We start from the raw sequence: 26686 nt of genomic DNA on the forward strand, positions 1-26686 counted from the left end.
CTCGCTCCGGAAACTGCACTCCAGGACTGCCTTGCTGAGCTGCCTGCCTCTCCCTCCTCCCTCTCTCTCTGTGTTGCTCTCCTGGCTGGCTGACAAGAGAACTCCTCAAATGGCCTTCAGCTGCCTTCATCGCAAATGGCACATGTCAGTAAAGGCAGGAGGCAGGCCCTGGCCCCAGTCCCCTCCCAGAAGGACAACTCCTCCTCCTACGCCTACCCCCAGGGATGAATAATGAATTCCAGAACTTCCCCTCAGGACACAAATTAACACCTGGCCAAACATTATTCTGACAAGAGCCTGTGTCTAGAGAAAGGACCCTGCCACAGCTTTAACCCCATGATCCCCTAAACAAGATCAGGAGGTGACCCTTCTCCAGGGCTACAGAAGATTACAACACTAAAAACAGTCCAGTCTCTTTAGCAAAAAGTGAATAAGAATCCATTTGAAATTCTCCAGCTGAAACAACATCTTTCAACCTTCTGCAGCCAGAGAAAGAGAAACTGGGAGAGCTTTCTCTCGCTATTCCCTTTTACTTCTACTAGCTGCCAAAACAGCTCCTGGTATTCAGCCTCAAGAACAGCTTGGTAAAATGACTGACACTTTATACATACTTATTTTTCACAGAAATGTAAAGATAGTATTTTTTATTTTTGTTTCACTACTATTAACTAGTTAAACTTTTCAAGATTTCAATAAAAACTGTGAAATAGAATCACAGCACTCACTTTACAAGATGCCAGAAATGGAATGGAGAAAGAGGGGTGAAATGTAGGCACACAGCTTTAGCATACATGAATTTGAGACACCTATGCACTGCTGTACTGAGGCAGTCAGGCATGCGGAAAACAGTGATTCTCAAAATATTTAATAATATGATAGCGCGGCTCTTATTCCGATTCCCCATATCCCTACAGGGGTCCCTACCTCCAAGTAATAACATTGACAATATTTATCAAATACAAAATAATTTAGATTCATCTGGATTTTAAAAGAAATTCTACTGGATGCTCTAAACTACAAAACCCCATCTGCAAAAGAGGAAGAGACAAATACTTGAGTTCGAATGTCTGGTATTATCAGCTTCTACCTTTCAAAACAGTTTGAAGAGTGTGAAATATTCTACCACCAGTCACTTTGTGCCACTCTGATTCCCAAGGCTGAATGGAGCAACGGAGCCAGTGTGCTGTTCTAGTGGGAACCGTTCCTACCAGTCAGAAGGGTCAGAGTCTACCCGGGGCTCATCTCCCTTTCACATCTGCAAAAGACCAGAAGTGGACCATTGTTCCATTTCTCTACCTCTGTGTCACAAAAACACCAGCCTTTCATCCCTATAGCCCCTTCATCTGAGGCACGTCATGATTTTTCACAGTCAAGGTGTTTGAGGGCATAATGTTGGCTGAGACCTAAATATCATTTACTACCTGTCTTTATGGAAAGGGAATATGCTTCCATTTTGAAGCTGCTATTACATGTCACCAGGCTAAGCAGTAGCTTCATTTTAGCATTCAAAATGTTAGGAGTGATTACCACTGAAAAGCCCTCCCAAAAAACTCTATACCTACATCACAATAATTATAAATCTTCCCATATTTTTGAAGAAGCATTTTCTACTATACCACTCTAACATTCTAATACTATTTCAGCAGAGCAGCTACATAAGTGCATAGTAAAACTTGATGTTGAGATTGACAAGTGTATCAAAACTCATCCCCTAAGACCCATGTACAATAAAGGATCTCAGTGGATTCTAATTTGAATTATTAAGTAAGGATATAAATCACTTAGGATGTGGGAGATAAGGTAAATGGAGTTCATATCTGAAGGCTTCTAATTTCTCTGAGAACAATGACGCTATGCTTACTGGCCTCTCTCAATTCCCTGAATCTTTCCAGCATCCAGCATCTTCTTTCTAGAACACCCTTATATTCTTCTATCACATCACCTAACTCATACTCTATCATCCTTCAGACTGGTACTTAGGCTGTCACTTCCTCCAAGAAGCTTTCCTCATCCTCATCCCCGAGCCTGGGTTGGGCACATCTATTGTTGACGGAACTTATCCCCCCTCTTAGCACTTATCATACACTGTTCTTCTGCTTACTTATGTTCTTCTGCATCTCCTTCTGAATTGGAGGTCTCTTGAGAGCAAGTCCCCAGTCTGCCTCAGTCACAGTTATAGCCTGTGGCTCGGCACAGTGCCTGGACACAGTCGATGCTCAGTTAGTATTGCTGGATGGCATGGAGGAAGGAAAACGTGGGTCATATGGCAAGAATGGGGATGAGACAATGCATGTAAAGTCCTTAGTTCATTTTCTCTAAAATTGTAAGTTCTTGATAAATGTTTGCTATCATTTAGCTTTGAGTGGGGAGAGTTTGGAACTTCCACCAAGGAGACAAAGAAAGTGACTCAGTAAATGCATTGATGGCAACAATGAAGAAGCCAACAGCTGTTGAGGCCCACTGATCTATAACAACATCCAAACAGAGTTTTAATTCTCTCAAGTGGAACACAGAATCTCAAGAAAGGGTACACAGCTGGCATGCTCCTGAGAGGAAATGGGCAGAAGGACAAGACCTTCAAGGAACTGAGGGTGCTGGCAAGAGGGGTGGTGAGGGGATTACATACGGAATGCAGGCTGGGTAAGGAAAGAAGTGAGGCCAGAGGGGCTTGTGGTCTGAGAGAAGAGTGAGGTGCATTACAGGAAAGGTGGAATGGGGAGGGGAAAGATGGCAGGGTGACCACTAACCAACTTTACTTAGAGACATGCTGGCAAAACACTCTGTCTTCAGGACAGACTGTGGAAGATTAGGGATTTTTTGAAAGTTAATTCATTTCCTTGTGATTTTCCCCCTTTATTGTAAATCCAAATGCTCGTGGAGAAGGGGAAAAAGATAATGAAGGATTCCAAAAAGTTAGAATTTGCATAATCAAGTAGTTAGACTCATAGGATTAGTGAATATTCATGCTACTTGGGAAAGGATTTTAACACTTCATGAAAACAAACAGTGTCTAACTTTAGCATAAGGCTCTCTTTTAAGTAAAAAGAAATAATAAACTCCCCACTTGATCATATTTTGATTGTTAGCAGGCATTCAATGACTGAAGAAACACAAAATGTAAGAATTTAATAATGCTTCTTAATGAATCTCTATTTTATTAACCATCCCTTCCAGAAACACCTAAAAATCATGTGCACACACAAATATGGCACCTGTGTCCTGATAAAGGTTGCACCTCCCAAGCTGGGAAATGATCTGTAGCAAATACCACAAGGATGAAAGAAGTGAAACCCAGAGAGTTAAAGTGACATCACCAAGGTCTCAGCCCTGGTCTGTAGCTGAGCTGGATCTATGAGATGTCCGGGCTCCTTAGTCTAGCATCACGCTACTGCATGTAGGAGTATCCCTGAGAATACTGGTAAGACTGTAGCTGTTATACATTTCAGATAACACAATATGACCATGCAACAGTTAGAATTAATAGCAATATAAATTGTCTTAGAATTAAGGGAAGATAAAATAAAATTGTTATTTATTTTATCCCCCAAATACCTAACATTTGCATGAACATAGGGCATTGCTTAATGAGAGGTAAGGAAGGAGACGAAACTCAATTCAAGGGGTAGATTTTTGGATGTGTTCGTTTAAAGTCTCTTAAAAGAGGGGAAGGCCAAAAACTGGTGGGGGGGGGGGTACTTTATGGGAGAAGGTACAATGCAACAAGCAGTGGTAACATGCAAGAGCTCTGGAGACAGAAGGACCTCAGTTCCAATCCTGGCCATGCCAAATGACAGGTATCAATATAAGGGCAAACTAGTCACTTATCTCTCTCAACCTCAAGTTCCCCATCTGTAAACTGAGGGTAACCAAACCTACCTTCAAATGAGGATTCCTGTGAAAATTAAATGGACTCACAGTTCTGTAAAGCAGTTAACACAGCTCCAGGCTCACAACTGAGCTTGATAAAAGGTAAAGGCAGTGTCACCTTCAATTATATCACAACCTCCTAACCTTTGTTTAGTAGCTATAGTCAGCTAGAAACACAAGGAAACATCACTTCTTAGACTTCAATTCAGAAACTCCACCTGCTATGACAGAGAGTCAATCATCCTCTGATTACACTCGAAGCCTGACGTGCCATCAGGAAGGGAGGAAGAAGACCAGAGAGGGTACCATAAGCCCACTCAGCTCCTTGGTGAACATAAGTAGGGAAAGCTGCCACAGCTTGTGAGCTTTGAGGCAGTCATTACTGACAATAAGAGCGCATTCTCTAATAAAATATGACTGCTATTTTATCCTTAATGTTTTCTGGAGAAATAAGAGTTTGCAAAAACATACATAGAGATATAACACACCAGCAATTGAGCCCTTTTAACTCTGAAACCACAACCAAGACAGGCTTCTGCAGCAACTCATTTTCATTTCCTGGCATAAACTCCTTCTTCCAACTCCTACCCGCCTTTTTGGTTTTGTTTTAAACAGACAGTTTACTGTTAAAATTGGAGGATCTTTGTGGAGGAATTGCTTCAGCTGCACTGAAAGAACCTATTTCCATTGCAGCTGCACTTGGAACACACCATTTCCTCTGGCAGAGCATCTGAACACTCATTAAGAGAGGCTGAAGAGGTATGATGGGCACTCAATGACTTTCCCTTTTCTCAGCGAATAGGGCTGGTCACAGCTCTTATAAAACCTTCAGAAGGATTCATTTATCTGTCAAAAACTGCAAGACTCTTCCAGCTTTTGTACACGGTGCTTCCTCTGCTGGGAATGAAATTTCCTCTCTTCTTCAACCCTACTAGTCCCTGCCTAACCCAGCAAATGCATTCATTCATATGCTTTGCACACACACACACACACACACACACACACACACACACACACCCTACTTTTGCTTAACTCAGTTCTCATCCCAGACTTCAACTCTTTACAAAAGCTTCCCTTGATCCTCCAAGGAAGAGTTTGCAAATGAAACTGTTCAGAAGTTCAGCTTAATAATAAAGCTTAAAGTGACTTGAACATGAACTACAAAGACATACAGCCGAACTGCAAACAGAAAGATTTTTATCCTACATTCTGCTCTTCAGCAGAAAAGAAAGCTGCAAGTTCTTTCCTCCTCATTACCCTCCATGATAAATGTGTTCTTCCTTAAACCCTCAGGGGAGGGAGAAGCACACATCAGCTGAGCATTTCAGGAGGCAGAAATCATGCCTGTGTTATCTGCATCTGACCTCCACTCTGCTCCTAAGAGGCACAGGGCCCAGCAGGAAAAAAGCCAGGGCCCACTGCCAAGAACAGACTCTGTCCAACGGCACCACTCCAAGCGAAGTAGTTTCCAGAGTCCTTGAGGGAACCAGGCCAAAAGCCCATCTAGGATTCTCAAGGTAGGAGAAAGGTCTCAATGGACACCAAGCCATCCTGTAGGGAGACTGGAGGGTGAGAACAGCCTCCCGGAGGGTCAGCTCCAGGGCTCAGCGTCCCTTTGAAGAGTCCACTCCTGGGTAATGTTCCTCCCTTGTCATAATCATTATCTGGGCAAGCTAATTCAAGCTATCACAGAGTGAGACACATGAACAATGCCCTACCGTGCACCGAAGTATAGCAAAGTATACTGAATGTTTGAACCAATTACCTTCATAAAGGTGATCTTTTATACTTAGAATTCCTTGAGGTTCTATGGTTTTTTTTTTCTCAGAATTTTCCTAAAAGCCCTCATGAAGGTCAAACTGTTTAAGATTGCTTTAAAGGCAGGAAACCAATAATCCTCTTTTGAGAGGAAGAGCTACACAGCTTTACAACATGGGCTCTGTCTATACAAGCAATGTGTTAAGGAACATTCTATTTACTCATTTTTCTTGTATAAAAATGTGTCCAGTTTGATAAACTAGCTGAATGATTAACTCTGTCTGACATTAAAGGCCATGGAAATTTGAGCTAAGAAAGAATATCTGAAGCTGTCCATGTTTCCATTGCTATAAAAGGAAAAGTGACAGATGACCATACAGTAGATGGAGCAGGTATATATTTGAAGGAAATTATCAAAATATACTGAGGTTACAACTAAAAACAGGATCAATGTTGAAAAGATTTTTCGAAAAGGTTGATAAGAATAGACACACAGTGATCTTTTTACAAATATACAAATATAAAAGTATCAAAGCTCTGACCCAATCACCTTGTCTGTATCTAAACTATATGTATCAAAAACATCCAAGAGATAAAAGCAGCATCTTTCCCTTTGATTTCAGAACTTGACAGAGACGGAGGGGTTTATATATTTCATGTAAACGATACTCCACATTTCTGATTAAGTGTTCCATCAAAAACTGTACACCAACAACATCTAATTCTTTCCACTTATATTAGAGTACTTTTTTGAGACACTGGTAAGCAAGCACAAAACTTAAAGATTTTACAAAAATCATGCAGCAACAGATGTACAAAAAGATAACCAGCAGTACCTACCGAGGAGTTGGCACATTCATGGGAAGCATTAACCATGCTCCATGAGGAATACAAGAAGGAACTACACATACACACAAAGAAAAAGAAACTCTCCTTCCTGAAATGACGTGGCAGCCTAGTTGGGGAGACTAATGACGCACAGAAGAAATGACTTATGACCTTCCATTACAAAACAACAAATCCCCAAAGTGCAAATCAATACACCACACAGAGAAGTTGATGAGTATGTAGAAGGCAGCAAGAGAGGGATTAGAGGTGGATGAGGAAGGCTTGCTGTGAAAAAAGGAGCTTTGAAGAAAATACAGAACCTGATTTGCCAAAGAAAAAAAATAAGACATCCAGGTAGATGTGAAACACATACAAAAACAAAAGTAAGAAAACTAAAATTATGCCCTTTTCCATAAGTATAAATATCACTGATTAACTTTGCTCATGTTCACCTCATTTCTGCATCAAATGTCTTTGAAAAATGACTAACTCTGAAGTTTGGCAGTGTGCCTTTTTATAAAAATATGTGTGTGTACATACATATTTCTATACAACTCGACTCGTATACCTACTTTCTTTACACACAGAATTACATACATAAATGGCAGCCAAGTTATTTTAACTGGTTTTGCAGTATGAATTCAGAATGATTATAATTACAGTTTCTCTGTTAAAATGAGGTTTTGTTCTTTAATATTCATTGACTATACTAGCTTGCTTCCCACACACAACACATTATTTACCCTACAGTGGCTTGGTGCATCAATTATGGTAATAGTTTGTAAATAACATTCACATTATGGAAAATGGAGCCTGGTTACTTAGCTCTCCCTCTGGAAAACTGTCACAAACATATGTATCATCTGTCTCTACTTAGAGTGCAGCAATTAGTAATTATAACTGTATATACTTTTTTAAAGCAAAGGGGGAAAATAGACCTGAAATGTCATGTTTCCAAATGTTCTTAGGATGTTGTCTAAAATTATTTCGTTTGAACTCTAGTTGAAAAAGAGAAAATTCATTTTGACAAAATAAAGAGTCATCGCTAATAGCTTACTGAGTACGGAAAAATAGACAAAGCATCTCTCAAATGACACACTTACTGAACAATCCCTTCTTCACCCAGATCAGCCTAGAAATAAACAGGCCAGAGGCCGAGGGAGGCCTGAATACAGTACTGTGAGGCAGGACAGACCTGGATTCAAACCCCTGTCTTCTTACCTTTCTCTAGCTCAGTTAAACGGTTATTTATAGAGTGCTTAATATACCAGACATAGTACTTAGTTCTGCAGAAATCTAAATGAATAACAGAATAATTTTTCTCAAGAAGGTTACCTTGTAATAAGGGAACGAGAAACATAAATCAGTACCGTCTAGTATAAAGTCTTCACATGAAAAAAAGGTTTTAAGATACGTAAACAGTTCAGAGAAGAGTATTACTTCCGCCAGCAGAGAAAGGAAATACGAGATAGCTTCACCAAGCAAGGCATAAACTGTGGACATGTGGTGATGGGATAACACTGGAGCTAATGATTTCCAAGGAAGAGTAATCCCAGGTAACAACAAGGATCAAGATCTGAACATGAGAACGGAGAGTTAAGAAGATGTGAAGGTGAGGGTCAGAGGGAGGAGACCAAAGACCTGGGAAGCTTGATTTTTTTATGGTCACCTTCATGGATACTGAAATTTTCCAGGTGACACATTACTTAGGTGCTTTGACTCCTAATTTGTAACTACTGATTGTTTGTAAAATGAGGAAAATAGAACACCCCCAAGAATTTTTGAGAGGACTGGTAAGGTTATTCTGCAAGTAACTTGCATAGTTTCTAACAGGAATAGGTTCCCAGTAGCTCTGGAAACATTAGTACTTTATTGCAACCACAAAAATGATTATTTAGAAAAAAGGTAACAGAAACCATACATGAGTTTTTCGGATTTTTTTAAGATTATTTTTTTTCTTTCCTGATGTGGACCATTTTTAAAGTCTTTATTGAATTTGTTACAATATTGCTTCTGTTTTATGTTTTGGTTTTTTGGCCGCGAGGCGTGTGGGATCCTAGCGTCCCAACCAGGGATCGAACCTGCACCCCCTACACTGGAAGGCGAAGACTTAACCACTGGACCACCAGGAAAGTCCCCATATAGGAGTTTTAAAAAGAAAAAAATAAAGCACAGCAGTCATGGTAGGAGGGATGAGGAAGAGACCATGGAAAATAACCTGCCATGATAGGTTCTGTTCTTCCATATGGCCCTAAAAGACTGATCACTTGAGGGTCTAGAATTTCAGAGGCAATGAGCAAAATCTGGGATGACTGATTTTATTAAAAGGAGACCTATTGTTCCCTCTGTAGGAGTGGAATGTGAGGATTTACAATTTGGTCCAGGATAACTCTGGTTTACATATCACAGAGGCATCTAGGACATAGGTCCTCTCCAAATGTGGACACGCCCCTCACAGTGGACACCCCAGCCTTCCCCTTCCCAACGCCAAAGAGAAGCAGGTTAACAAAAATATATTCAGTCATACTACCTATCTGTAGATGATCAATTACTCTTACAGACACTCCTTAGAGAAGATCTAATCCAGTGGTTCTCAAAGTACCAGCCCTCAGACCAGCAGCATCAGTATCATCTGAGAATTTGTTAGAAGTGTGAATTCTCAGGCTCTCTCCAGAGCTACTGAATTAGAAACCCTGGGTGGGTGTGTGGGGTGCGGCTCAGCAATCTGTTCAATGAGCCTTCTAGGTGATCCCGATGCAGGTTGAACTCTGATCTAGCGTGGTCTCCTAGCTGTAGAGTGAAGGAAACTGAGGCCCAGAGAGAAGGTCACATGCGACTTTATTTCAGAGCCAAAGTCTACAGACTCCTACCCTTTGTTCTCTTCTCTGCACTCCACTGCCTATGTAGACACCTAAGCAATGGATGTGCTCTGGCCACATGCTTTTATCTCTGCCCCTTTGCCCTAATGTGCCCTAACATGGCTCTGATGGAGGTGTTTTCTGCCAAGCAGGGTGTATAAGAGAAAAGGCAAACAGCCCATGGCTCAGTTGTCTTGGGGTGGCCCAGAAGCAAGTACTGACTCATCTTCTAGAGCAGAGGTCACAACCTTTTGCAGCAAAGAGCCAGACAGTAAACACTTAGGCTTTGCAGGCCATGCTATCTCTATTGCAATTGTTCAACTCTGCCATTATAGCTCAGAAGCAGCCACAGAAAATACATAAACAAAGGGTAGAGCTATATTAAAAAAAAAAAAAAATTATTTACAGAAAACAGACCCCAGGTCGAGTTTGGCTGCCAGGCCAGCTTGCCAACTCCTGTTGTAGAAGACGGCTGGCATGGAATGGGTGTTCCATAAATGCAAGTTGAATGAATAAATAAATAAAAGAGTGGGGACTACTGCTGCTGCTTACTACATTCATCAATGTCTCCTGTCTGTCACTCTTCTTTCCTTTATAGTACCTCGTCCTCAGCACGGTTACACACACTTACTTGTGTAGGCTATACTTCCAGGATGAAGGACTGAGGGGTAGCTATAACCCGGTCCACACTCACATGCCAAATCATGTGCCCCAAACCAGGGCTGCTTCACCAGGAGAAAGGGGAGGCTCTGTGATGTGCACATGGTGCAGGCTGCTCACAGAGCCATGTGCCCTTGGAACTGACCCCACCCACCCTGGGAGAGTTGTTCTCCAGTCTGTACACAAATGTCCTCTGTCTCCTACTCATCTTTTCACTCTTCTCTTCATTTAGGCCCAGATATCCATTAACAGTTACTAGACACTGCTACTGGTAGCTCTTCAGACCAATAGTCTCCACATGATTTTGATTACGGACCCTTATCAGTATCCAGAAAAAATTTTTGAGCATATTCCCCTGACATGGATATAGATATTTATATGGCACTGATGTATTGTGCGTATTACAAAATATATTGATAAATATAAGAAGGGAAATACAGATAAAATGAACACAATTTTCAGTGTTTTAACCAACATAATGGCATTAGCCATTACGTTGTCTCAAGGTACAACTTCCACTGAGGATAAGGTCAATCACTAATGTTTATGAATATAAACCTAAGTTCCCAATTTTTAAAATAATTTCAATTTTTGGCCAACTTCTTCTAAGATATGATTATACAGTTGCTGTTTGTACCTAGCAACATGGTTGATAAGGAGCTCATAAAAAGAATGCAAGTACCAGCTTTGCCATTTCCCTGCTGTTCCCCTGTGCTTATGTTATCTCATTCCACAGTTTCTTTGAAGGAATTTTTAAAAATCACTTGTCTTTCTTCTAAGTGTTAGTTTACTTAAAAGTAAATAACATAACCTGGTAACACACTTTATGAGGCACACTCTGGAACAAATCCCACAGCACAGTGAGCAAGATGCTGAAGGAGCTGCCACACTGTCCCCTCTCCCTTCAGGACAGCACCTACCACACCCTGCAGGGTATGGAACTAACCGTCCCATAGAACAATAGTGCACTGTCAACTCAGATACTAAACATCAACAGCGTTCACTGCGTCTTCCTTAAAGAGAACAATAAATCTAAACATAATTTCTACTATTGTGTTCTGTGCTCCAAAGGATTACTCTAAAAATCCTGTGGGGGAAATGATGGCACTTACCCCACCTTAGATTTAGAGAGCTCCACTCTGGGTCAGCATCTCTCAACTGCACGTGTCCTTAGTCATAAGATCAATTTAGTGAGTAATCACCATCATGTATGTATGTATGGTGTGTGTGTGTGTGTGTGTGTGTGTGTGTTAACACAGGAGAACAGGAAAGGAAATATCATAGCATACTTCATGTAGTAAGGTATCATTTAATGAAACTTTCAGTTTCATATGTGTATATGTAAGTGCAAGTGTGTATGTGCATTTGTGCATATGTGAGTATGTACACTTAATCATAATATAAATGGCATTCCTAACTGCGTGAAGAAGGACAAAAAAGTTTTGAAAGTCACGCTCTAGACAAAAGAATTTGCAAACTCCTTGGGATGAGATGCCCACACAATTTGCGTGTTCAAAATGCGAGGTGAAGGAAAGAAGACAAAGGAGGAGCTGTGGCATTTTGGAAAGGACACTAGGTTTAAATTAGACTTGCATCTGAATGCCAGTTCGATACTTTCTAGGTATATAATTAGAAGTGAGACACAACCTCAGGTCTCTGCTTCCTTTACCTAAAAAGTGGAGACAATGATACCTATCCTATGAGGTTCTTAGGATAATTACTGAAAACCATGGAGGCACCTAGAGAGTGCCTGGCACATGGTATGTATTAATGACAAAGAATGACTTCCTCTTAAATTAGAGAAGCACAGAACCTTGTTAAGAAAGCTTAGTTAAACATGAAACAAAACACACAGAACAATGATGACAACAACAGCAACAAAGAAACCAAGGTCACAAATGCAGAGAAGAGATTGGGGTGGGGCGGGGGTGGGGGGAGGTGCAAAATGGGTGAAAGGAGTCAAAGGGAACAAATTTCCAGTTATAAAAAAAATAAACCACAGGGATACAGTGTACAGCGTGGTGACTAAAGTGAATAATACTGTATTGCATATCTGAAAGTTGCTAACAGATCAGAGCTTAAAAGTTCTCTTCACAAGAAATAAAAATTCTGTAACTATGTATGGTGACAGATGTTAACTAGACTTACTGTGGTGATCATTTCATAATACATATAAATATAGAATCATTATTTTGTACACTTGAAACTAATATAACGTATTGTCAATTATACCTCAATTAAAATAATAAACACATACATACTACAGTGAGGAAAAAAATAGCAAAGATCAGCATAGGAGAAAGCACTGTCCAAAGTGTACTGTATGTATCTCTAACTGGCAAGCCCTCTTTAGTACCGGAAGAGATGACGTTCTGTAAAGGAACACAGATGTAGAGAAACCTATAATAGCACCCTTCCTCCAGTCACCCTCCAACACATACACATACCCTGAAGGCTATAGAAAATAAAAGCAAAAGAAAGAAAGGAATGAAATAGCTTAAAAAAAAAAAAAAAAAAAAAAAAAAGAACAGTCCCTCATAATCTTTAGCCCCCTAGAGCACAGTTTTCATTATTCATGAAGACAGCCTAAGCAATATGCTCAATGCATTTACTGGAAAATCCAGGAAAATCCACATGGTGTTACAAAACAATTGCAAATCAATCTGTTTGGAAGCTCCCCTTAAAGAGCTATTCCAGCCATCACAATGGGTTCTTACAGACAAGCTTCAAAATCCGTTTGGTTTATCCAAAAGCTAGATTAGCTTTAATAATCCTAAAATACTAAAGTCCAAACAAGAAACCTTTGGTTGGTGCAACTTAGGACCACAAATGCCAATAATGATTGAATTTGGAGCACTTTATTTTCTCAAATAGCCCAAGAGGAATAGGTTCTAGACCTGGTTGGGCCACTGGCCAGCTTTGTGACCTTGAGCAAAGCAAAACTCTCTTGGTTTCTCTTTCCCCATCTATAAATAATGAAGTTGTCCAAAAACAGCAGTTAAACTGGCAGTTCTGTTTTATTTGGCCAGCATATTACTTTTTAAAAAATGGATCTCAGTGCCTTAAGAAAGAAAAAGCACCCTGCAGTTTGCCACAGGCCCCACCTCTCTCTATTACACCATGAGGGAATAGCCACATAATTATATTAGCTGCTCAGGGCCTGAACGCATTTCAGGGGCTCCTGATCTAGCTCTAAAATTCTAATTGCAGTGGGAAAAGTGAAGGTGAAAGAAAGGAAGGGTGCAGGAGAACAGGTCTCACTTTTAAAACTTTGATTTGATGAAGAACACTGTCAAATTGTGCTTAAGGATCCACCACCAAGTCAGGAGATGTTCTAGATTTCCTCGGACACACTCTGTGAAATAGCCAACAGAAGGAAGAAGAAACAAATGTGTAACAGAGGCTGCATCAATCATGCAATTTTGAGACACAGCCTCCTATTTAGGCTGCTAGAACAGCAGGGTTCTAGCAGCCTACATCCACAAGGATCAAAGCCTGAGAGCCACATGCAGACAGAGACCTAGGGGCAGGCCAGCTCTTGACTCCAAAGTTGGAATTCACTAAGAGTCCAAACAATTCCTGTTTCGGGGGCAAGTCTTCAGGAGGTACTTATTCAGGCCTCTCTACCTCAACTGACCTTAAGTTAAGTGTTCAGAAAAGCTAGTGGAAGAATGAAGGAGAAGTTGGCATCTCTATGAAGAAATTTCTACAAAAATGAAATTCTAATGACTATCCACACAAAGAATTCTAATATCTGTCTGCAGTTTTCACCTCAGGCAGGCTACCCTTCCGATGAATGGAAAATGAACAGAAGGCTGGGTCTACCCAGATGTTGAAGAGCATTCCAGCTGCTGAACACAACCTGTTTGCAATTTTCTACTCAACCACCAGAATGAAAACACAAACCTTCAGAAAAAAAGGCCCTTAAACTTCCTCCAGATTGCTGTTAGTGGTTTCTTTAATCTTTTAAGCTCTTGGGCTTAATACAGCAGCTGCCATGAAGAGTACTTATATTGTTGCTGAAGATAGGAAGAAAGGAAAAAAGAAAAATTAAATTCAGAAGCAAGGATTCTCATTCTGTCAGAATCAGGCAAAATGGAAGGGGAAAAAAAAGGAACACATCTACAATGGGCCTTAGAAATAGAGAATCACCTTTTAGAGGCAGAGAGGCTTGAAAGGGGCATCAGATGCATCTAGTGTGCTTATGGCATTGCTCTTAACTCCTCGCCCCACCAGCCCCCAGTTCCAACGTTAAGCACCCTCCTTTCAGGACAAGATCTCTTAGGAGAGTTCTTATCAAACAACATTGAGAGGTTTCATGTAAATACAATACACAAACTCTGATTTAGAAAAATGCCACTTATTTAGGATAGGGAGGAGGGGAATTCAAAGTGTAAATGTTTTCAGGGTTTCATAACTTTAGAATAAGAAGACTTTAACTGTCATCTAATGCAGTGATCCTCAAATATGTCCACCAAACACCCTTAATGACAGAAAACAGTGAATATAAAACAAGAGGACTCTTTCTGTAGCCTGCTGTTAGCATAACACTTCTTTTAGTTTTGGTATTACACATACCATATGAATCTATCCGAATTCCTTTTAGTCCTTTTAGTCCAATATAAGTTTGTTTACGTATAAAGTTAATGTTATGCTAAAAACCTCAGGTAAAATAGATCTGGAAGGCAGGCAGCAAGATATATGTCTGCTGTGTTTATACTGTGACTTTATAAGGCTCCTAGCGTTCTACCACATTTCCCAAGAAAACACACAACAGGGGACCACGATCTAGTCCAAAGCTACAATTCTGATGACTGAGAAACTGACACAGGCAGGCAAAAACTCATGCCCAAGGTCACACAAGTTAGCCAGCATTATGACTCCAAGTTAAATGCAGTGCACCTTTCGCTAATTTACAGTGCTTCTCTGTACTTTCATTTTAAATAATAGAGGTAAATGAAAAAAACCTGACTACTCAAAAATTAATCCCCTCCCCCTAAACTGTCCAAACCTCACTGATGTTTGAGGCGGGAGACCCAGTACACCTGCTGCTGTCCATCAACTAACTCCATCTGAAATCACATTAACATCTTAATAGTTCAGTGAGTGTTCAGGATTTTTTACTTTCATCACCTTCTTCAGCCTAGTTTAGTATCATTTTGCAATATTTATACTAAAAAGTCTGGGTAGCACAAAAATATTTAATAGATAAACACCACAAGTATAAATTTACATTTTTATACTTTCTTTGTTTTTAGAAGAGGAGATACATAAATGTTATCCCTTGAGAGAACAATTACATAAAAAGGTTCAATCTTTAGAAATAAGAAACTGCCATAAATGTGTAGGAAAAACCAATTTGCAAATAAGGTACCTAGAAATTAAAATCTGAGCACTTTCTCTTTGGATAAATACAGTAGAAACACAAAACTTAAAGTTACTAATATAATCTGCTTTTCCTTCTTTCTAAGTAAATTTTAAGTTCTTTAAAATCAATTTTCCAGATTGGGTGGGGGGAGGAATTCTTCAAATTCACCCAGCATATAAATAGCTAATAGCATTTTCCTCTCTAAAATAACTAAACTGCCTGTTTTTCTTATAGTTCATTGGCTAATGGATACCCCTAATGAATTCCTGTTAAAGGGGAATATCAGTTAAAAGCATACTTTTCAATGCAAGTCCCAGAAGAGCAGTGAAAAACCCAGCTGCCATCTTGGAATCGCCTTGATCAGACTTCCCATAGTCATTTTAAAAAGCATAAAACTGTTCATTATTGCACTGGCTGTTTCTCAAACAGCCTTAGTTAATTCACTGTGTGGATTTACTGAGTCCTCATAGGAACTGAGTGCAAAATGGATGATACTGTCCATTATCTACATTATCAGAGAGGCTTATCGTACCCATTCGCAGTTCTCAATGTTTCTAAATACTCCATCAGGTAGCATCAGCTCTCTCTGGCTCTGTAATTTCAGAGCACAAGGTGATTAAATGAAAATGCAATCCAGATCAGAAGGCCAAGAACTCAGAAACTACAACCTTCTTATTTTCTAAACACTGAAAAATTACGGTGTCAGTCTACAAACAAAAAGACCTTAAGACACAAAAAGCAATCGTGGGATATTCTCACTGGCTAACTTATTATTATTAGCCCAGTCAAGAAACATTTGAAGTTAATATTATCAAGGCTCTAAAAATCAAGACCTTCTAGGATAAGCCCCAAATTCACACCAGGTATGAAGAAGCTCTTCGAAGTCTGGCTCCATGATAGCAGCTCAAAGAACCTAACAACAAACCAAAAGCCATGATTCTGGGTAATTCAAAAGAGTGGACCAGTGGATGGAGGAGGTCAAGATAATCAGATGTTATAACCAGCTACAACTGCTGGTTAGCAGATTTAGGATGTCATTTTAAAGAGAGTCCCTTGGCAATTTTGTAAAACTATTTTGCTGAGTAACTAAAATTGCCACAATATTGTAGTCTGCACTTAAATGTGTATCTAAAGCAATTACTGTTGGAACTGAGAAAATTCTTCCTTGTAAGTTTACTGCAATACTCACTGCTATGATCCTCTCCAAATTTGCCCTTTCTAAACTGGGATTTGTACTAAATATGTCAATATGGTACTTACTGCCAAGGCATAACTTTGCCATCTATGGATGACTCTATCCCTCTTCTTTATTCAAAATCCTACAAAATCTATATATAGAGAGCACATCTTGACATTATTTGGTCTTCACTTGGAACACTGGACCAGAAGTCACATGGCAGTGCTTGATTACAGGGTGATCAGAGAGATGATTCTCAATACGCTTATACCATTTTTTTAAAATTTTTTTTTAAATTTTTTTTTAATGCTATTCTTGTCTGCTTACATTCTTTTTATGTATGTATGTATGTATGTATGTATGGCTGTGTTGGGTCTTCGTTTCTGTGCGAGGGCTTTCTCTAGTTGTGGCAAGCGGGGGCCACTCTTCATCGCGGTGCGCGGGCCTCTCACTATCGTGGCCTCTCGTTGCCAAGCACAGGCTCCAGATGCGCAGGCTCAGTAATTGTGGCTCACGGGCCGAGTTGCTCCGTGGCATGTGGGATCTTCCCAGACCAGGGCTCGAACCCGCGTCCCCTGCATTGGCAGGCAGACCCTCAACCACTGCGCCACCAGGGAAGCCCTATACCATTTTTTAAGAACGAAATTAGAATAAAAGTTTATTCAACTGAAGTGAAAATATACCAAAATATTATCGTTGAACTCATAGATTTCTTTTTAAGAAGTAACACATTTCCTCCCAACACATTTTGTCCAAAAAGCTGCCAATATGTACCTTTCCCGTCTAAAAAATAAAAAAAAACTATGTTGAATAAAGTATTTTACCCAAAGTCAGAAGCTATGATGTAGCTGAACCAGAATTTGACTCAGTACCTAACTCCAAAACCCATGTTCTTTCCATTTGCTCAAGCTACTTTCAATAGGATATAAAGTGTAGCTTTGAAAATCTGATTTTCTGAACAGTGGGATGCATATAGCTGCTCATAAAGTATGCTATAGAAACCTGTGACACATTAAAAAGAAGGTTTCATTTTATTAAAATAAAAACAGTTTCTATTTTGTTAAGTGTGGCAGGATGGTTGACACTCTTCTAGAGAGAAAAATAATACCATGTGCTCTGAGCAATTTAGACAAAATCAGCCCCAATCATGCATTTAATTGATGTCCTGTAGGAAGTCACCAATTCCCAGCCTGAAAAATTGAGGGTCTCCATAGGCACCTAATGCTACAATGACTTTCCTGAAGTGCCTGAAGTGCATACCAGAAAGTTAACATCATAATTAAATTCAAACATTTATCAAACATCCAATTCAATTCCACAAACATCTATTAACCATCCACTGTGCATAAAGCACCAACACAGTGCTAGCAATACAAATAAAAGCTAATAACTGAACCAGACAATGTGCTTCTAAAGAAGTCCAGAGCATAGGCAGGGGAAGTCCTAAGGGCTAGGCTACAATGTGCTACAGGGACACACAGAAGATCAGCATCAGGGAAGGTTCATAGAGAACATGACATCCAACTAAAGTCACTCAACTCAGGTCTTAAAAAATGAACAGCAACTTTCCTGATAACATCAGAGGCCATTAAACATTTTTAAACAGAATCAAATCTGGGGACTTCCCTGGTGGTGCAGTGGTTAAGAATGCACCTGCCAATGCAGGGGATACGAGTTCAAGCCCTGGTCGGGAACATCCCACATGCCGCGGAGCAAGTAAGCCCGTGCGCCACAACTACTGAGCCTGCGCTCTAGAGCCTGCGAGCCACAACTACTGAACCCATGTGCCACAACTACTGAAGCCCACGCGCCTAGAGCCCGTGCTCCACAACAAAGAGAAGCCACCGCAATGAGAAGCCCGCACACCGCAACGAAGAGTAGCCCCCGCTCGCCGCAACTAAAGAAAGCCTGTGGGCAGGAACAAAGACCCAACGCAGCCAAAAATAAAATATAAATAAATAAATTTTTAAAAAATAATCAAATCTGGGTTTAGAATGTACATCTGGTGGTGGCTTGAACTGAGAGGTAGAAAAACTAAAGTAAACCTTTCTATGTCGATTAGTGGGCAAGGAAAATTGCATAGTGGTTAAAAGCAACGGCTTTGCTAATTGCTAGCTTCATGACCACAGGCAAGTGGTTTTAACTTTCCAGTCTCAGCTGCCTTATCTATAAAAATGTGGATAAAAATAGCACCCACCTGACAGCATGGTTGTGAGAATTAGATAAGATGAAATGTGAAAAACTTCTGATATAGTAACTGGATTCAATATACTTTATTACTAATAAGGCATGAGACAACAGGGAATCAATCTTTCAGGCATTTTTCATTCATCTTCACCTATATGATGTTACATACATTACATACATCCTAATGTAGGTAATATCCGAGTGTATGTATCCTAGTGTATCCTCTTTTTTCACTTGGTTTGTGATTGTTATAATGGTAGATAAGTCCAAATTACAGTAAGGCTAGCCCAATAAAAAAGATAATATCACCGAACAATAGAAGTCTTTGACTTTGCATTTTCAAATGATATCATCACAACTTAATGTGGTGATGTAAGGTACTTCATCTCGCTGAGTCTCAATTCCTTGTTTTTAAATGGAAATAAAAGCACAGAGATATTGAAGAGAGATGTTAGGCTAAGAGACAGCACAGGATAAAAGGCCTAGCCCTTCATAAGAGATGGAAATTGGTAATTTTGTTCTGTTCCTTTCCTGTTTGTCAAAATGTATGATTAAAGAGTTTTCTTAGGGAAACTTTTAAAAGCACAAATAATACTACAGTTGGGCTGTTTTAAACTAATTTGCTTACTTTCTGGAGGTATATTTTCTATTTGCTTAATTCCAACTGGCAGCAAAGTTCCTAGTATTTGAGAAACTATCTTTGATCCACAGGCCACAAGCATAAGCTCTCTCGGGAATGCTTGCAGCAGGCTAAGTAAAAAAGTAAAAGCGTATCTTTTGAACAATGCTCTCCGGTGAAGTGGGATTGAGTGAGTTGCAATTCACTCTGAGAAGTTACTTGGAATTATTCTCCAAGAGGCTTGCTTGAGTGGCAGCCGCTCCACTTGCTTATCTACTTCTTATCTCCTTGACTACTGAAGGGATAAAGATAAGCAGCTGAGCTACTGCTGGTTACTAGTAAAAGATGCCATTCATAATATAATTACAGTATACAACTATTTTATTTATATATAATTCCCTAAGAAACTAACCACAGACTTGCCTTGATTTCTACATAGACCTGGGATTTGGAGAAAGAATATCAGAGTAAAATTTGAAATTCTAAAGCAGTTTTAATAACATAAAACTTTACAAAATGGGAAGCTATGAAGAGAAGTACTGCTTACAAGCTGTGTATACTTGGATCAGTTACTTAATCTCTCTGTGCCTCAGTTTCTTCATCTAATATATTGATAAAAAAGGATACTAACCATACTTAACTTTAATCAATGAGAAGCCAAATAAAGTGGTAAGCACAGGGCCCAGTACAAATTAACTTCTCATAATAGGTAAGGTATTATTAATGTTTTATCTTTGCAGAGGCAGGCAAACAAGCTTAGAAAGCCTATTCAACAAATCCATCTGTAAAATGGCAACCACTGGAGATTTCAACTTTAACAACTTGTTTCATGTCCTCAGTGGAAACCTGGGCAGAAGAGTACTTATTAGAGAATATTTATTCTGCTTTTCCATATGACTAACAGCAGTAGGCCAACAGTGGATACTAAAATAATATTTGCTTAGTAAATAACAATTGGGCCTTGTTTAGAATTTTATTTTTATATTATATATAGTATCTTAAGTAGAAATTCAGAAACACTATGTTTAATAATTGAGTTCCATGACATTTCCACAACTGACAAAACAGAAATCAATGCTTTTAGACTTCTCTTTGGTCTTAAGCAACTATCTACTTCAACAGGAATTTTGTCATTTAGTAATCAATTAGTATTTTACAATCCCAAATCCTCAAGACACCCATATGTGTAACATGAACTTGCTGTCTCATGTCATATAAGCCCTCAGCAGTTTTCTGTGTTCTGTAAAGTCACCAAGCATGGAACTGCCAAAGCCCTATTTCCCTCCAATCCTTGCAAATGACATAAGTACCCCACAGCCTGACACCAGTGTCAGTGCTCAGGTTCAGAATGAGGATCAGCACATGAGATCAGTTGACATCTGTGTACTACAATGGCTCCTTCTTTCAATCTCTTTAAACCTAGTGTTTACACTTATGGACTGAGCACCTGTAATGACAATGAGCACTGCTGATAACACTTGAACACTTCTGGCTGCTGAGGAAAGCAGTGTGAATTCTAGTATTAAACGAGTGCTCACCCAGGGTCCTGAATGAACCAAGAACCAACATAAGAGAACTGGCAGACAGATGGTCTACTCACTAAGACCGCTTTTCTTAACTCATAAGACAGGAAGAGCTACTGACAATTCACACACGAAGCCTGTCCAAACCAGATGAAGAGAAACAATAGAAATATACAGTGGACCCCTGACCAACACGTTTGAATTGCAAGGGTCCACTGACATGTGAATTTCTTTCACTAAATACGTACTACAGTACTACGGGACAGGGCTGAATCCAGGGATGTGGAACTGCACATATGGAAGGCCGAATGTAAAATTACACAGGGACTTTCACCTGTGCAGAAGGTTGGCACCCCAACCCCTGTGTTGTTCAAAGGTCAATACATTGCTTCTATGTGCAAGACATCATTGAGCACCTTACTTATTTTCTCTCTTACTCGGTTTTCACAAAAACATCATTGCATCCATCAACTGATGAATGGATAACAATGTGGTATATCCATACAATGGAGAGAAATTTGGCAATAAAAAAGAACAATCTACTAATACACATCATAACATGGATGAAACCTTGAAGACATTATGCTAAGTGAAAGAAGGCAGTCACAAAGCATGACATATTGTCTGATTCCATTTACATGAAATGTGGAGGATAGGCAAATCCAAAGGGACAGAAAGTAGAGTAATGGTTGCCTAGAGCTGGGGGAATCAGGGGAGGAAATGGGAACTGACTTCTATCAGTTTCTTTCTGGAGTGATAAAATGCTCTAAAATTGACTGTGGTGTCAGCTGCATAACTGTGAATGTACTAAAACCACTGTACACTTTAAACTGGTGTATTTTATGATATGTGAAATACATATCAATAAAGCTGTTCTTAAAAAACTGTGAAACAGGTATCATTATCTTTATTTTGCAGACAAGGGAAGCAAACCTCAAGACACAGCTAGTATAGCAGAGATTAAGAAAACCAGGTCAGTTGACCCCAAATACCAAGTTTCTAAACCATACCCTACTGCTTCTTAGAATACTCAGGATGCTAAGAAAGGGTGCAGATCTAAAATCCAGCTGACCCTATCATCAAAGTAGATTGCTTTGTGGTCTTCAAACTTCCCCATTACTACCAATGTCTACTCTTTTCAGTATCTATTTCTATGTGGATACCAAGAAATGTGATCTGTAAGAGTTAAAACAGAGTGCATTCACAAACCTTAAAAGAAATGCCTCCATACAAAAAGTTTCACCCAACAAAACACTGCCTTTCCGAATCTCCAAATCAAAGTCTTAAAAGTTACCAAAAGATTACCCTTCCCCCAAATGATTAAAAAGAAAAAAAAAAAAGATGCAACATGAACAAAGTGGGTGACCATCCAGTCCAGTTCAGCCCTAGCAGCCCCCAGAGCCCCCTTTCTGTGACTCAAGTACTGTCTTCAAACTCAATGTTCCCTACCCATATAATTTTAAAAATCAATATAAAGAACTAAATACAAATGCCTTCTATAATCTTCTACAGAGATAAAATAGTTTTTTAAAATAATGCACATGAGTCCAATCACAAAAACAGCGACACTGAAAGAGGCCCTGAATATACTCCAGTGGTCTGGATCTAAGAACCCACCACCTTCCTGAACATGCCCAAACAAATCTGACCCAAAGTAGATACGTAAAGCTGAGTTTCTTCACTCATAATAAAACAGGAAAAGCATTTTATTAAGAATATTTTATAAACTCTCTAATAATTCCAGCTTGTGGCTGGAATTATTCTTACAGAGTTGAGGTCAACATTCCAAGTCCCTTTGTTCCAACTCCATGCTACTGCAGTTAAAGAATTGTTACGTGGGGGCACTGTCTTCCCCCCACGTCAGAGTCTGGTTTTGGTACTCACACTTCTACCAACTAACTCTGTGGTCTTCACTTGGCCTTCATTTTTAATCTATAAAATGACATGAGCTGTGAAATCCCTTGCACTTTTGTTAAGGATGAGCTACTTAACTTACCTATTCCAACAAAAATCCAATTATTATTCAAAACAACTTAATCAGCACTTTCACATCACCAGTTCACACATTCATTTTGACTAATGATTCATACTTCTTTCCCCAGTGAGTACCACCATTACTTACTAAAACCTTTCTCAAAATAATATGTGCCCTTGTCATTTTCTTCCTAGGTGTGTATACCTATATGTTAACTTACCTACAGTTCCAAACTCTTCTAGGTTCTTTTGCACTGTTTTCTCTCCACCTGATCACTCAAATGCTGTCTTAGTCCATTCATGCTGCTGTAACAGAATACCACAGACTGCATAGCTTATAAACAATAAGCATTTATTTCTCACAGTTCTGAAGGCTGGGAAGTCCAAGATCAAGGTGCCAGCATGGTCACATTTTGGTGAGGGCCCTCTTCTAGGTTGCAGACTTGTTGCATTCCCACATGGTGGAAGGGACTAGGGATCTCTCTGGAGCTTCTTTTATAAGGCATTTATCCCATACATGAGGGTTCCACTCTCACGACTTAAGCACCTCTCAAAGGCCCCCACCTACTAACACCATCACCTTTGGGGTTGTGATTTCACCACATGAATTTTGGAGCGACACAAACATTTAGACCAGAGCGAATATCTCACTTATTTTTTTCACAATAAATGAACAGTTCTCGTACAAACCTGTAATTAAAATTCTCTAGTGAAGTTGGTGTTAGTTAAAGAATAAAAATGACACATGCACTGAAAACCCTGATGGACACCAGGGAATGATGATGACTTAGAAAGAGAAATGTTTTACTATAACAGGAATCAATATTACTAAGGTATTTAATAAATGGCTATGAGTTAAAAATACATATACTAATATTTCCTAGATGGCATAAAAATTGCTTGCAGGCATTTTAGAAGAATAGTAAATTCCCCAATGTACCTCCCAACTACACAATAAGTTTGAGGCTGTACCACTCTGCCTCTGAAGCTAAATTATTATAAGAAGAAGTAACAGAGAGACCAATAGTCCTTTGCTTAGGCTGACAGATGAAGATATAATTGAAAATAAAGAAAGTTGGTATTTATAGAAAACTTATTATGTGCTAGGCACTATTCTAAGGAGTACACACATAATAACCAAGTTAATCCTTACTAGGAGCCTGGAATGTAGGTAACTGTATTATTCTCAGTTAACAGACAAGGAAACTTCCCCAACATCCTTACATTTCTACCTATAAGCACATTAAAAGCTCATGCATATGCACGAAGCACATGTGCTCTGTGTGAACACATACATATGTAACACAAACACACATCAATGTAACTGTATGCTGTGTGTGTGTATATATACACATGTGTGGGTAAATGTACAAATAGATGTGGCTAGGGAAGGAAAACACACATATGGTCCCAATTTAAAGACTGGTATTTTAAAGATTTTTCAATCAGTGCACTTGATAACCGCATCTTTCTAGTCAGTAAATACAGAAAAATAATTCTAGTGTCAGTTTTCCATTGGCAAGTATATTAGGAGATTAAATTGCTGACATATGCAAACTGATTTTCACAGCTCCAACTGACTGATAGCTTTAGACACAAGTCATGAAATGGTTTTGTTGTGACTCCTGTCATACAGAAAGTCATACAAATCATGCAGAAATCACCAGTCAAAATATGTTCTACTTGCCTCTGCCAAGATGACTTGCCACCACAATTCAGCTTACTTACTGCTGGGATCGCAGCCGAGGGCAGTGGGGACAAAGCCCTTTCTCCTGGCAGGGGCCCAGCATCCCAGCCAAGCCCTTGCAGGTGCTGGAGACTCTCCCTCAGACATGGGAATAATAATTTACTAGTGGGTTTTCTTTATAATAGAAAAAAGTTACCATTGATGGAGGACAAATAAATGCCCTTTAGTTTCAACCTAATTATGACAATATCCACTCTCATTAAAAAGAAAAATAGTTCATAAATTTCTCCCAGGATAACCAACTACTATAAAATCTGGGTGAAAACCTGGCAGAAAGCAAAATCAAATGTACATAAATGGTAGCACGCCAAGCCTGTTTTATATAGTTATTACTGATGTTTGGAAGATAATGTTTTTCATTCATTTACACAACTAAGATTTTTTGAGTGCTTGCTCTGTGTCAGCTGTGTCCGGTGTTGCTCTAGGTGCTGGGGAGACAGCAGAAAACAAGGATTTATTCTCATGCCCCAATGTTCTGTGTGAGGGCACACCATAAACAGGTACAGAACACAACTGTGGACACTGATCTGAGGAAACCAGAATAATGTTTCAGAGTTAGACAAGCATTCTAAAAAGTACGAAGCATGATATGATTATAACGTGTAAATGTTCTATGTGTTCTATAACATTTTTCAGGTCCCTAATGTAAGCTGGTTCGTGCTTCATGTTTCTTTTATGCCTTTCCCTAAATGCCTTACACTGTCCTGAGCAAAGTCTGGCACATTAAATAGGACACTTTAACAATAAAAATAAAGTAAGCAACCACAAATAACAACCCTGAGTCAGGAGTAAGACACAGCATTTAATCCAACCAGTTCATCCAGTCTGGCCCAACTGTTTTTCCTTCAGAAACTCTAGTGTTAGGGAAGACTTTCATTTCTCAGTTTTTCAAATACCATATTTAACTCCTCCCAAAATAATTCCCCCTATAACTGAGGTTAACCCCAGACCACTGGCAATTACACACTCTCACGCATGATCACTAAAAGCTGAAAAGTTTGATAAAATATCAAAACATAAATTCCTCAGGCATCTGCCCTTTGGCACAGAAATTTCCTGGAAGGTCTATACAGCAGACTGGAGCTGCTGATATACAGACTGCGAAAACGTCCCATCTGCCTGGAATTTATCTCACCCTACCCAGTTCCAAATGTTCAGCAGAAAATACCTCATCAGAAATGGTGACGATCATAATGAAGCTTTCAGAGATTCTCTCGACAAAGACAGGAAGATGTTTTGAGGTGGAGAGGATTAGCTCACGAAAGAGATAAAACTGGAATTGACACCCATGTGGATAATTACTACTTTTCCACTTGAATCCAGCCAGTTGTTTTGTATAGATGTGGCATTCGTGTGTCTCTCCCATTGACGTGCCATGTTGCCAGATACTTTTAGATCACTCTATACTTTGACTCAAAGGGGAAACTCAGTGATGGTGGAGAAGTATAGAACTTGTACTTACCAATAACACCACAGCTAGAGGGCAGTAGGCACCAAAGAGGCAACCTCGGTTCTGAAATTACCTTAACTTGGGAGGCCTAACCTCCACAACAACAAATCCAGGTATGTGTGTGTAAGTATATACATACATGGGGTTGGCCAAAAGGTTCATTCATTTTTTTCCGTAAGATGGCTCTAGTAGCACTTAGTTGTCTCTAACTTCATTCGAAACAATTTTGTTAGATTCTGTGTGACAGCTGTCATATCATCGTGCATTTAAAAAATTTATCAAAATTGGTAAATTTTGGGGTAGCCATTTTAATATCGAAGATGGAAGAAAAAAGCAACATTTTCAGCATATTATGCTTTATTGCTTCAAGAAAGGTAAAAACGCAACTGAAACACAAAAAAAAGATTTGTGCTCTGTATGGAAAACGTGTTGTGACTGATCGAACATGTCAAAAGTTGTTTGTGAAGTTTCGTGCTGGAGATTTCTCGCTGGATGATGCTCCATGGTTGGGTAGACCAGTTGAAGTTGATGGCGATCGAATCAAGACATTAACTGAGAACAAGCAATGTTATACCACACAGGAGATAGCCAACATACTCAAAATATCCAAATCAAGCGATGAAAATCATTTGCACCAGCTTGGCTATGTTCATCACTTTGATGTTTGGGT

At 39.4% G+C, this 26686-nt stretch overlaps 1 protein-coding gene across 4 annotated transcripts in view; it reads right to left on the bottom strand.

The window, feature by feature from the left end:
- The window catches only part of AUTS2 (activator of transcription and developmental regulator AUTS2), a 1115781-nt gene that overhangs the window by 772644 nt on the left and 316451 nt on the right, over positions 1-26686 (bottom strand). The window lies entirely within an intron of this gene.

The sequence above is a fragment of the Balaenoptera borealis genome (genome assembly GCF_965194805.1).
Source record: "Balaenoptera borealis genome assembly, chromosome: 16".
NCBI lineage: Eukaryota > Metazoa > Chordata > Mammalia > Artiodactyla > Balaenopteridae > Balaenoptera > Balaenoptera borealis.